The sequence below is a fragment of the Medicago sativa genome, chromosome 7 (assembly GCF_051527215.1).
Source record: "Medicago sativa cultivar Bolivia chromosome 7, Bolivia_mono, whole genome shotgun sequence".
Classification (NCBI taxonomy): Eukaryota; Viridiplantae; Streptophyta; class Magnoliopsida; order Fabales; family Fabaceae; genus Medicago; species Medicago sativa.
The window spans coordinates 66,753,655-66,766,363 of record NC_140755.1 but is presented as its reverse complement, the minus strand read 5'-3'; the positions used below and the strand labels follow the sequence as shown (position 1 = coordinate 66,766,363).

Below are 12,709 nucleotides of genomic sequence, written 5' to 3'. Positions count from 1 at the left end.
ATTTCTCGTAATCAGGTTGTTGTGCTTGTGATGGTTGGGCTTGTTTAGTTCTTTTGGTTCCCCTAGCACGTTTGTTGGATGATGAAGCCATTTGTGGATTGTTGTGGGATTGAAAAAGGGTTAGGTTTTGTGAAAAATGGGTAAGGTTTGGATTTGTGGAAGATTTTGATGGTTATATGAAATTGATGGTTAAGGATGGTTGTATGAATGATTGGGATGGAGTTTTGATGATTGAAGGATGAATTAGAAGGGTTGAATATGAATGGACGAAATTTGGGAAGAGTTTGGTTAAGGTGAATGATGAAAATGAGAGAAATGGGTTGGTTGTATTTATAGAGGAGCGTCCATCGTGCCACGATGGTGGTTTTGTAACGGTTAAAATTTTTGAAACCACCACTATCGTGCCACGATGGTCTCAACGTGCCACGATCATATGTTCTGGGAAGATGATCGTGCCACGTTCATACTTGGTCGTGCCACGAAAAATCCAGTGTTGCAAGGTTTAAACTTGGTCTCCCATCGTGCCACGTTGACTCTTCATCGTGCCACAATGGGCATGAATTTGAACATATTCCTTCTTTTCAAAATCAAATTATTGCTGTTTTTGTTTTTGTTTTTCAAAATAAAAGTAAAAGAAACAAATTAACAATACCTGAGTGGATGTAAATCCGATGGGTTGCCTCCCATCCAGCGCTTCTTTAACGTCAATAGCTTGACGTATGACGACTTCAAGGGATAATCGAACACCACTCCCTCTTTGTCTCTTGGATGGCCACCCGTAAACATGTCTTCTATGTTGGGAGGATGCACCTTCTGATCTTTCTCCTTTAGTTGCCCTATACCTTCCTTGACTGGATTATCTTCAATAAATTCTTCAACATCATTCATCCGGTAACAATTAGGGTTTTCAAGTCGATGCTTCATTGCTTCAAAGATGTTAAACACAACTTGTTCGCTATGGAAACGCAACATAAGCTGTCCCATTTCAACGTCAATCAAAGCACGACCCGTTGCAAGAAAAGGTCTTCCGAGAATGAGGGGCATCTCTTCATCTTCAGCCATATCCAAGATCACGAAATCAGCAGGGAATACTAGTTCATTAACCTTGACTAGTTCATCTTCAAGTACACCAAAAGGATGAGAGATTGATCTATCAGCTAGAGTGAGAGTCATCCTTGTTGGCTTTGGTTCACCACATCCAAGTTTCTTCATCATTGAAAGAGGCATCAAGTTGATACTTGCCCCTAAATCATATAAAGCTCTACCGATGTTTACTGGCCCAATGGAGCAAGAATAGTAAAGGCACCGGGATCTTTCAACTTTGGTGGAAGTTTCTTTTGAAGAATAGCACTACAATTCTCAGAGAGAGAAATGTTTTCATCATCTTTGGGCTTTCTTCTACCAGTTAACAACTCTTTCATGAATTTAGCATATATAGGCATTTGATCAAGTGCTTCAATGAAAGGAATATTAACCTGGAGCTGTGAAAAGAGATCCATGAACTTTTTGAACTGTCCATCTTCCTTCTTCTTCTTTTTAGCCAAATGAGGATAAGGAAGCTTAACATAAGATGGGATAATTTGAGGCTTATCCCCATCCTTCAATATCTGGCTCTTTGTTCTCCTCAAGATGGAGTCTTCATCTATCAACTTCTCATGTTTTTCTTCCTCCATCTTTCTCTTCTTTTCATTTTCAACTTCTCCTTTTTCACTTTTATTTTCAACTAACTCCTCATCATTCTTTTCAACTTCACCAGTTTTTTCTTTCTCCACTACTACTTCCTCAACCTTCTTTTGGACAATAGGTGTCAACACCTTTCTGCTTCTCAATTCAATAGCATTGCAAGATTCATTCTTAGGGTTCTCGGTTGTGTTACCTGAGAATCCTACTTTGTTTTGTTCGAACAGTTGCTTTGCTAATTGTCCCAGCTGAGTTTCAAGCATCTTTCTTGAAGCTTCGTTGTTCTTTCTTTCAGCTTCTTGACTCTTCTTCATTTCTTCAAATTGCCTTGAGTCATCTTCATGAAGTTGATCATTGTCTCCTCTAGAGCTGATGGCTTTCGTTGCTGCTGTTGTTGTTGAGGACTGGGCAGCAAAGGATTCAAAGTGTTGTTATTTGAATAGCTCAGATTAGGGTGCCTGTTGATACCTGAATTGTAGTATTGATTAGGTCTTTGATAGCTCCCTATGTAGTTGGCTTCCTCACATGATTCTTCAAGTATGCAGTCTCCATTAGGATGCCCTTCTCCACACAAATCACACCTTACAGCTGCAACGTGTTGTTTGTTGGCTAGAGTATAACTATGAAACTCTTTGGTGAGAGTCTCGATTTGCTTGTTCATTGCAGCTTGATTGGCTAAGATAGCAGTTTGGTCACTCACCCCAAACACTCCTCTTTCTTTCTTCTTAGCATCAGCACGATACTCATTGCTAGCCATGGTTTCTATCAACTCTAAAACCTCATGATCAGTTTTGTTTTTCAAACTACCCCAAGCTGATGCATCTAGGAACATCCTATTCTTGTAGGTTAACCCTTCAGTGAATATTTGGAGATATTGTTTTTCGGTTAACTCATGGTTGGGACATCTTTTAAGAAGCAAATTGAATCGCTCCCAAGCATCATAGAGTGATTCACTTTCTCCTTGTTTGAAATGTGATATCTCCATCTTTTTATCCCAATATTTGGACATAGGGAAATATTTTGCTAAGAACCTAAGTTCTAACTCTCCCCAATTGTTGATGGTTCCATTAGGGATGGTTAGTAACCAATCTTTGGCTCTACCGGTCAATGTGAATGGGAATAGCCTAAGTTTCTTTTGACTCTCAGTCACGGTGGCTGGAGGCACACAAAACTCGCACGTTTCGGCGAAACAACTTAAGTGTTCATGAGGGCTCATAATTTCTGACCCATCGAACTGTTTATCCCTCAACCCATTCAAGACGGTGGATTTGATATCGAACGCAACTGGGTTAGCAGGTTGAAAGGTGTGAGTCAATTGACCTCGGTGTGTTGCTAACCCATAATCCCCCAACTTTGGCCTAGCTGGTTCTCCCATGACACTCGGATCAGGGGCAGTAATTGTTTCAGTTTCAAAGATGGCAGCACTTGGTAACTGCTCTCGTGCAGCTGGTGGGACAGATTTGGACAACCGGACAGCTTTCCGATTGGCTTTCGCAGCCTTTTCAATTTCAGGGATGAATTGCAGATCGTCTGCACCTCTTCTACCTCACATAAATAACAAAATACCTCAGTAGCACTGCTCGATACAAGATAACAATAAAAGAATTTTTGACAGAAAATTTATGACAGAAATTAAATGACAGAAAAAAATAAATTGCAGAAATCCTAATTAATAACGATATTGCCTTGTTGAAATGATTCAACAGTCTCCGGCAACGGCGCCAAAAACTTGATAGATATTTGGCAAGTGTACCAAAGTCTATCGAAGTAGTAAAATATCGATCCACGAGGACTGTAATTAACTTCAACTTAACAAGTTCGTTATTCGTTAGGATGTAAAAGTTTATAATGGTTTCCCTAGGCAGTTGGTATTTGATTGTAACAAACGGTAAAGTAAATTGCGACAGAAATTATATTGAGATGAATGATTAAGCCGTCGAATCCGCTATTGCTCTATATGAGATAATTGTCCTCTCTCTACTTCTCAACTATTAATCTAACAAGATAGTGTTGATCACTCTTGCGCATCAACACCCATCCCTAAGCTAGAATCGCCTACTCTATCCCGAGTCTACGTGGCAGCAATAACATTAGGAAGCAAATATAGAACGTTAACTTATGTGTCATAACCCTCAATTTCCCATCTCTGGGCTCCTAATGTTGAGTTAAACAGAGTTACTAGATCAAGATCAAAAGCCAGGGTTAGTGGTCATTCAAGTCCTAAGATCAATTCTTATTCATAATTGAAGTAGTTATGGTTAGTGGTCCTCCAACAATTACTTTAGAAAGGCATTAAACACAAGTAAAACTGAATAAAGACTGATTAATATTGATAATAGAGAGAGTACAACTACTGATTCATATATTACAATAGCATCATCATGGCTCAATCAAACTATAGTTTAGCTACTCATAACTAAACTATCATAAGCATAAATGATAGAAGCATACATAAATTCTTACCAACTTGAGAGTTGGTATGACTCTAAGAGCTTGCACCTTCGTTTCCTTGTTCCTCTATGCTTAAAATCCCATAAAACTTCTGTGTCTAAAACATTTGGCCAAGCTTTCCTTTTATAGGCAAAATAATGTGGCCAACAGACTGTACCATCGTGCCACGTTGGGGAGTCATCGTGGCACGATTAGACATCAGATGCACGCTTGTCAGTAGATCAATCGCACTCACAGGCAGTCAGATCGCACCATCGTGGCACGTTGGGGAGTCATCGTGCCACGATTATTCCAGTTGAGACAGCAATTGTTTTGACCTAGCATCGTGGCACGTTGCTGGGCTTCGTGGCACGATGGCTTGCATTTTAGGAACTTTTCTTCATTTATCCTCTCTGAGCACTTGTTCCCAATTTTATCTGATTTCGCCATGAATTATATGTAGTTGTCTCTCTTTATGTTACAAAAACAATACAAATAACAACTAAAAACATGCAATGACAGACAGTCATCAGGGGTCTTTGAGACCAATGACAACTTCAGAATATCAACTACCTACAAGATTAAAAATATATTGAAATATTTAATGAAAGAAAATAATTCGTAGCATATATGTTATACAAAATGAGAGTTACACAAACACATACATACATACATACATACATACATACATACATACATACATACATAGAGAGAGAGAGAGAGAGAGAGAGAGAGAGAGAGAGAGAGAGAGAGAGAGTCTTTGTTGCTAATTTCAACAGTCTGCTCCACAATAGCACTAGTGTTGGTGATTTCATGCTTTTGAAATAGATGTACAACTGTTTCAAAAACATTAGGCATCATGCGGAAATCGTCAGAAATGATAATTGTAGCAGTTTCCTTAGCAAAGCCTTTTTTTGAAATACTAATAGGTCAGACTTAGACTTTAGTTTTTTCAACTAGGTCTGTCCTATCTATTTTAACAAAGTCCGGCTCGACCCCGCCTATTTCCACCCCTAGACTCAAGCCTACAACTTTATAGGTAGGCCAGACTTGAGCTTTACAAAGCCGACCCAACCTAACCCACTTCCATCCCTACACGGAGAGTACAATACAATTCAATAATGGAACTTTAACTTCCCATTAGCTTAGTTAGTGCAAGAGAAACAATATAGTTGACTACCAAGTCAAGTCATGCCACTCTTTCTCTAATATTAATTAATTAACAAATATGGACACATTATTTAAACGGCCAATTAATCCCATTATCTTACAAAATTAAACGTGAAGAAGAAAAATGAAGAGCTTAGTATGTGTGTTTTTGTTAATTTTCGTTTTAGCAAACGTAATGTGTTGTGAAGGGTGTTGGAAGCAAGAGAGAGACGCGCTTATTGCTCTGTCTTGGGTAAACAAAGGTACTGATTGTTGTGAATGGAAATGAGTTGAATGCAACACCACCACTGGAAGAGTCACCAAACTCACACTTCTATATGGCTATACTAGATCACTTAACTATTCAGATTTTGCAATCTTCAAAGATTTGAAGAATCTCGACCTATCACATACTTTAACATCCAATTGTACAGGAACTGATCCAGGTTATTTCTCAACAAAGTAAAAATCAATAGATTTTGAACATAATAACCATAATTTTCATTTACATATTATTGTGCAAGGTTGAACAATTTGGAAGTTCTTGTTTTGAGTTACACTCTTTTGGATAATGCTATCAGCATTCTGTCTTGTGTGGATGGACTTTCTTCTCTTAAGTCTCTATCATTAGCTTATCTGTACGCTGGGACTGGGACTTCATTTCACGGTGAGGCCAGGCCAGTTATAGTTTTCTTTCTTAAAAAAAAATTAATAATTTTTAATTCCTTTAGCAAATTAATTTCATAACACTAATACATATTTGTACTGTATCATAGATTTTAAGACAGTTTTGGAGACAATTTCATCAAAGTTGCTACATCTGGAGGCCCTTGACATAGGTTACAACTATTTGAGTAATGAAATCCTGCCTTCACTAAGGGGATTCACATCTTTGAAGGAACTGCATTTGAATAACATTGGATTGGACTCAGATCTTCATTTTCAAGGTAAGTTATCTTGTTAACACTTTTCATCAGAGAGCTTATTGCCTGCTTGCCTCATATATTACAATTATTGTATACAAGGTAGGCTATCTAGTGCAGTAACATGCTTTACTAATTTAATGTGTAGTTTTATGCGCCATATTGAATAATCTTGAGATCCTTGACATCTCCGACAACAACTTCAATGACACTGATATTGCATCAGCTCTTAGTGGCCTTTCTTCCCTCAAGAGTTTGAATTTACAAAGGAGTGAACTTACTATGAGATCAATTCATAGTATGTCATATTTTGCATTAATCTTCTTTACTTTCTTTGTGATTATTTTTTATTTTTTTTTGAAAAGCATATGCTACTCTAATCATGTATATTTATATATTATTAGATATATCAAAACTAAGGTCTTTGGAGATCCTTGACTTGAGTCACAACGGTTTAAGTAACAATATTATTTCATCCATAAATGGTCTTCCACGTCTTAAATCTCTTGACTTAAGTCTCAACGAACTAAACGGATCACTTGATATTAGTGGTGAGTATTGATATTTCGATTATATTTCAAACTTATTGTAAAAATAATAAAAGATTATATTTCAAACTCATCTTTTGTTTGATATACCATGTCCTTGCATGTGATCATCATGGCAATGTCATTTGAAAATCATATAAAATATTCCTGCATCAATTGTAGCTATAATTATACAAACAAAAGATAACTTTTGGTTAATTGATAAGTGCAATTAATATAAGTGTAATTTTTTTTATACCATTTTTTTACACTGTTCTTGGAAGGAGTATTTTAATACTTCTGATTTATACGTTGATATTATAATTAATCAGTCCATTATTTACGTCTTGCAGGATTGTCAAATTTAACCAGCTTGAAGATTCTCGATTTTAGTGACAATGAAATTGTCGATTTAGTTGTTCATGAAGGTGTTTAAGCATTTAATTTTAGATATTGCACAGTTACAATTCCGTTATTTTTTAGATAGTGCATTTAACAAATAAAAATAGCTGCATGTATTCAACTTACTACATTTAGAAGGGTACCCAATATTTCTGCGGGTTAGGATGCTCTCCATTTAATAAAATAAATGGAAGTATATAATTTGGAGAGAGATAGACACATAAAATAGATAGTGGTTCCTACCACTAAGTGAGTCCTACCATCATTAATTATTATTTACTTTTTCCAATTTTTTTTTGAGTCTATATCTCTTCAAATAGAGAAATGGAGAGGATACAAAATGGAGTAGTTCCTACCACTAAGTGGGTCCTACCATTATTAATTATTATTTACTTATTCCAAATTCTTTTTGAGTCTATATCTCTCCAAATAGAGAAATGGAGAGGATACAAAATGGAGAAGATCTTGACTCATATTCTCCTATACCATATTTCAATCATTTGGGTTCGTGTTACAATTGTGTAGTAATGTATAAGGTAGCAATCCCAATAATAAGACAAATGTGTTTGACTCCCTCCGTTTCATAATACTCTAGCAAAAAAAAACTGTTTTAAAATTAATGTCACTTTATATTTCTAATACAACTTTAATTTTTTTCTCCCAACTCCACCTTCAATAAATACTCCAACTTTTCTCTCGCACAATTTTCAGTACAACTTTTAGTTTGTCTTTTTCTTGGGCAGTTTAGTAAAAATGTTATGTCTAATGATTATTTCATTCAATTCCTTAATTTGTGTGCAATTAGCTAAAACGACATTCATTTTGAAACGGAGGAGTAATTTTTAATGATATCTATTTATTTCCTTGTGTAACTTAAGTTGGGACATATTTGCTTGTCAAATTTTATCCAACAGTTATTGAGATTTTAGTCAAACGAACTTATGTTTTTCAGGTTCAAAAAATTTAAGCAGATTGGATATTCTTAATTTAGATTCCAATATAATAACTGGAAGCAATCTACAACATTGGTTATGGGCTTTCCCATCTATTAGGAATCTTACTTTGAGAGCAAACGAGTTTAAAGGGACAATTCTTGATGGAGGTAATAATGCATCTTATCTAATTCATGTGATTGATTATTATGCACCAACAATGTAAACTATCTTTAAACATTGATCCAATTATTTTACACATTCATATCCTATAATGTTATTTTTTAAAATATCTCCAAAAATATCGAGATTTTAATATATGATGGGATGCACCTTGAAAAACATTTATCTTATTTCTGGTAATTCCATTTGCTTTTAATTAATATGTCCATCCCCCTTTTTTGTGTGTAGGATTCCGTGGTTTAAGAAATTTGGAATACTTAGCATTGGACTACAGTTCTAACTTACAAAATGAGTTTTTGAAAAGTATTGGAGACTTGCCTTCTTTAAAAGTTTTGTCTGTGTTGAGATGTGGGATGAATGGTACACTTTCAATTGGAGGTAATTGTTTTTAACATTTCAATTATTAGAACAACTTTTACATTATGAATCACAGCCCAAGGTTTTTAATTTCCCTTTTTATTTGTTGAAATGTATTTTCATCAATATGCCACTGTTTAGGTGAAATTTTTATCAAGCTTTTATTTTTCAGATTGGTCCAAGCTTAAGAAGTTGGAAGAGTTAGATCTATCCTACAATGAAAAATTTGTGGGGAAACTTCCCTCATCTCTTGTGAACATGACATCACTTCGGTTTTTGGCACTTACCAATAATCACTTTATTGGTAATATTGGTCCTAACCTTGCAAGTTTTACTTCACTTGAATATCTAAATTTTGAAGGAAACCATTTTGAATTCCCTATTTCATTCACACAATTTTCCAATCATTCAAACCTTAAGTTCATCTATGGTAATGGGAACAAAGTCATCCTTGATTCACACTCAACTTTGAAAACATGGGTTCCCGAATTTCAGTTGCAAGTACTTCAGTTGTCTTCGATAACTGAGGCCAATTCCATTCCACTTCCAAACTTTCTTCTTTACCAATACGATTTGACTGATGTTGATTTCACTGGTTGTAAATTAAGAGGAGAGTTCCCAAATTGGTTATTAGAAAACAACACAAAAATGGAAGATCTTATTCTTGGGAATTGTTCATTTATAGGAGATTTCCAGCTTCCTTCTCATCCATATTTCAACATGGTAAGAATTGATGTATCTTAACAATGCAATAACATGTCAAATGTGGAGTAATAATATCAGTTCAATTTTTCCAAATTTGATTCATCTAGACATGTCAAGAAATGCAATCCACGGTTCAATTCCTCATGAGCTAAGCCACTTGAGCTCTTTAAAGGCTTTGGACTTGTCTGATAATGAATTGTCTGGAGAAATACCAAATAACTTATATGGAAATGGGAGTCAACTCATTGATTTGACATATTTGTTGTTGAGTAGAAATAGCCTTTCTGGTAGCATCCCAAGTAACCTTTTTAACTTATATAGTATCAAAGGTTTGGACATAAGTAATAATAATTTCATTGGAAAAATTCCAAGCCAAATAAAAAATAGTTCAAACTTGATTGAGCTGTCTATGTCCAACAATCATTTTGAAGGATCTATTCCATCAGAGGTTGCAGAACTTGAAGGTCTTGCTATTCTAGATCTTTCACATAACAATTTGTCAGGTTGTGTTCCTTCTTTTTTAAACTCATTTCCCACCTTTATCCATCTGAGCAACAACAAATTAAGTTGTTTGTCCAAAAACATGTTCGGAGAAATGACATACCTAGTGACACTAGACCTTAGCAACAATGAGATATCAAATGGAATTCATGAACTAATACATGACCTCCGTAATACCATGTTGAACTTTCTCTTTCTAAAAGGTAATAACTTCACTGGGAATATACCAAAGCAATTATGCCACCTTACAGATTTAGATATACTAGACCTTTCTTACAATAATTTTGTAGGAGAAATACCCAACTGTTTGGGTAAAATGTCTTTTGAGAATAAGAATCCAGATGCAACAAAATTCACTGAATTCGAATATGGTGCAGGATCTAAGTATAGTAGATTTGGGCAAGAGAGAGCAAAATTTACATCAAAGAAAAGATTAGAAACTTATACAACAAGTATTCTTATTTATATGTCTGGAATTGATTTATCTCATAATAAGTTAAATGGTAGCATCCCATCTGAGCTAGGAAACTTGACAAAAATTCGAGCGTTGAACTTGTCCAACAATTTTTTAACTGAGAGTGTTCCAGCTACATTCTCAAATTTGGTACAGATTGAGAGTTTAGATCTTTCTTTCAACATGTTGGGCGGCCAAATTCCTCCTCAGCTGAACGGATTGAACTTCCTTGAAGTATTCAGTGTGGCACACAACAATTTATCTGGTGCAACACCTGAAAGGAAAGGACAATTCATTACATTTGATGAAAGCAGCTATGAGGGTAATCAATTTCTGTGTGGACCTCCACTGCCAAAAAATTGCAATCCAGGCGGACAAACACCAGCTACATTACCAGATGGCTTGAGCAAGGAAGGAGATGATAATAGTTGGGTTGACATGTATGTTTTCCGTGTGAGCTTTGTTGTGGCATACACATCAATACTGTTGGTAATTCCAACTGTTCTGTACATCAATCCTTATTGGAGGCAAGCATGGTTTTACTATATAGGATTGGTGTGTATGAATTGCTACTACTTCATCGAGGACAACTTGTACAAGTTTTTTTAATACTGGAAATGTATTACATGTGAGGTTGTATGTCATGAATACCTATTTTGTTTTTGCTATTTGTAATTCAATAAAGAAGTTACTTTGGTTTAGTGTATGAAAATGATTTAAATATTTACTGTTAACTCCATTTAAAATAGTTTTTCTGTGTTGTACAAAATATTACTTCTTTTATTGTGTTAATTTCTTTGTGATCTACTAATTTAAACTTATACTATAATAGAATAGAAGCATCTTCATGACACCTGAGTTACAGAAGAATTAAAGTAATGAAGGTTAAGTAAGTTCCAATAATTAGAAAACCCTAATGTTTCTGGTTCGAGTGGTCAACACTTGCATAATCAGAGGTACCCAATGGTTCTCAATGTATGCTGAAGTCTTGGAGAATATTATTGAGCCTGAACCGACTTGACTGACTCAAAGCTATCAAAACCGGCTATCCCATCCAAATTCGCAATAAAAGAAATAATATTTTGTACACCGTGTTCCACTTTTGTCTGAAATAATAATACTTTGTTGAAAGGTAACCTCTTTAAACCCTCTCGATTCTAGTATTTCTCGCACACCGTGTTCCACTTTTGTCTGAAATTTCACTCCTTTAGATGAATTTGACAGAAAACCCCTAAAACACATGGTTTATTTGTTGCCAGTAACTATTGTTTGAAATACTTGGAATAATGACATGATAGTTGTTTGTAAAGTTTATCTAAACTGATTAAGTATAACATATCTACTACTGATACAATGTAATTTGTTATATATTTATCTTTTAGTTCATAGCTGAGTTTAAGTGTGAAAACTGGAAAGAGTTCATCCAATTGCATATGGTATCTAGTATATGCATCAACAAGGAGAGTATTTCTGACTTATATTTGTCTATTGAGTTGAAGTTTGATCAATTCCTCTATTGTTACGGTTTTGTTTGTTTTCCGTCTCAACTTAATTGAACCACAAGAAAGATTTTATAGCGATTTATGCACTGAATGCATTGTTATTTTTCCTAGTTTTTGCTATTTTTGTGCGTTAACAGAGATGATCCGTGAGCGGCGTTGCCTAGAGCTTTGGTTGCATACTTGGTAAAAACTGATAAAGTGCAATTTCTTTTAGGTTTGTTTTTTTAGGGGAATTTATTTCTTAGTGATTGTTGGTTAATGTTCTAAACCATTTATTTTTTTTTTAACATTGTTAGCTTCTCTAGCCAACTTCACACCAACTCAGTGGCATATAATAAGTAGGGATAGAATTAAGCACTAAAATTACTAATTATCTTATGGGAAATGCTAACCGGTGCCCCCAGGGCACTGGTTATGGATGCTAAAAAAGGAAATTTTATAATAATTAATGAAGTGAAAATTGTGTAATTAATTCATAAAACATTAAAAAAGTTTCCTTTTTTAGTAATGTTTTCCTTTTATGGTGTGCTTAACCAGTGCCCCGGGGGCACCGGTTAGCATGACCCTTATCTTATATATCTTACTGCGATCGGTTATATACAGAAAATTAATTACGGAGGAAGGAAAATATACTGTTGAGAAATTCAAAATAAATAGAGCATAAAAAATATTACTAGTATATATTTGATTAAATAGTTACGATAAGAAACAACAGATCCAATCTAACATATGTATAACAATATTTTGTTGATCCCATGATTTGTATATAGGAAAATAATTGATCTATCTATATCTTAATTAAACAAAGAAGAGGTTGAGGTCAATGAAGCTTAATGCTGAGACCCTGCAACATCTAATTAAATAAACTAATTTAATAATGAAAAATCAATTGCGATAACTGATCGGTAACAAATGTTGAAAGTCTTATGCAGTGAACTAATTCTAACGACCCTTTCCTCTTCAT

The 12,709-nt window shown here is 35.0% G+C and overlaps 1 pseudogene across 1 annotated transcript; it reads left to right on the top strand.

The window, feature by feature from the left end:
- Positions 1-5,404: 5,404 nt before the first annotated feature.
- Positions 5,405-10,955, top strand: LOC146907860 (cuscuta receptor 1-like; annotated as a pseudogene). Its single transcript, XR_015018401.1, has 9 exons — positions 5,405-5,721; positions 5,784-5,926; positions 6,036-6,206; positions 6,331-6,480; positions 6,587-6,733; positions 7,063-7,137; positions 8,064-8,213; positions 8,455-8,604; positions 8,756-10,955. The product of XR_015018401.1 is annotated as a cuscuta receptor 1-like (transcript).
- Positions 10,956-12,709: the final 1,754 nt, after the last annotated feature.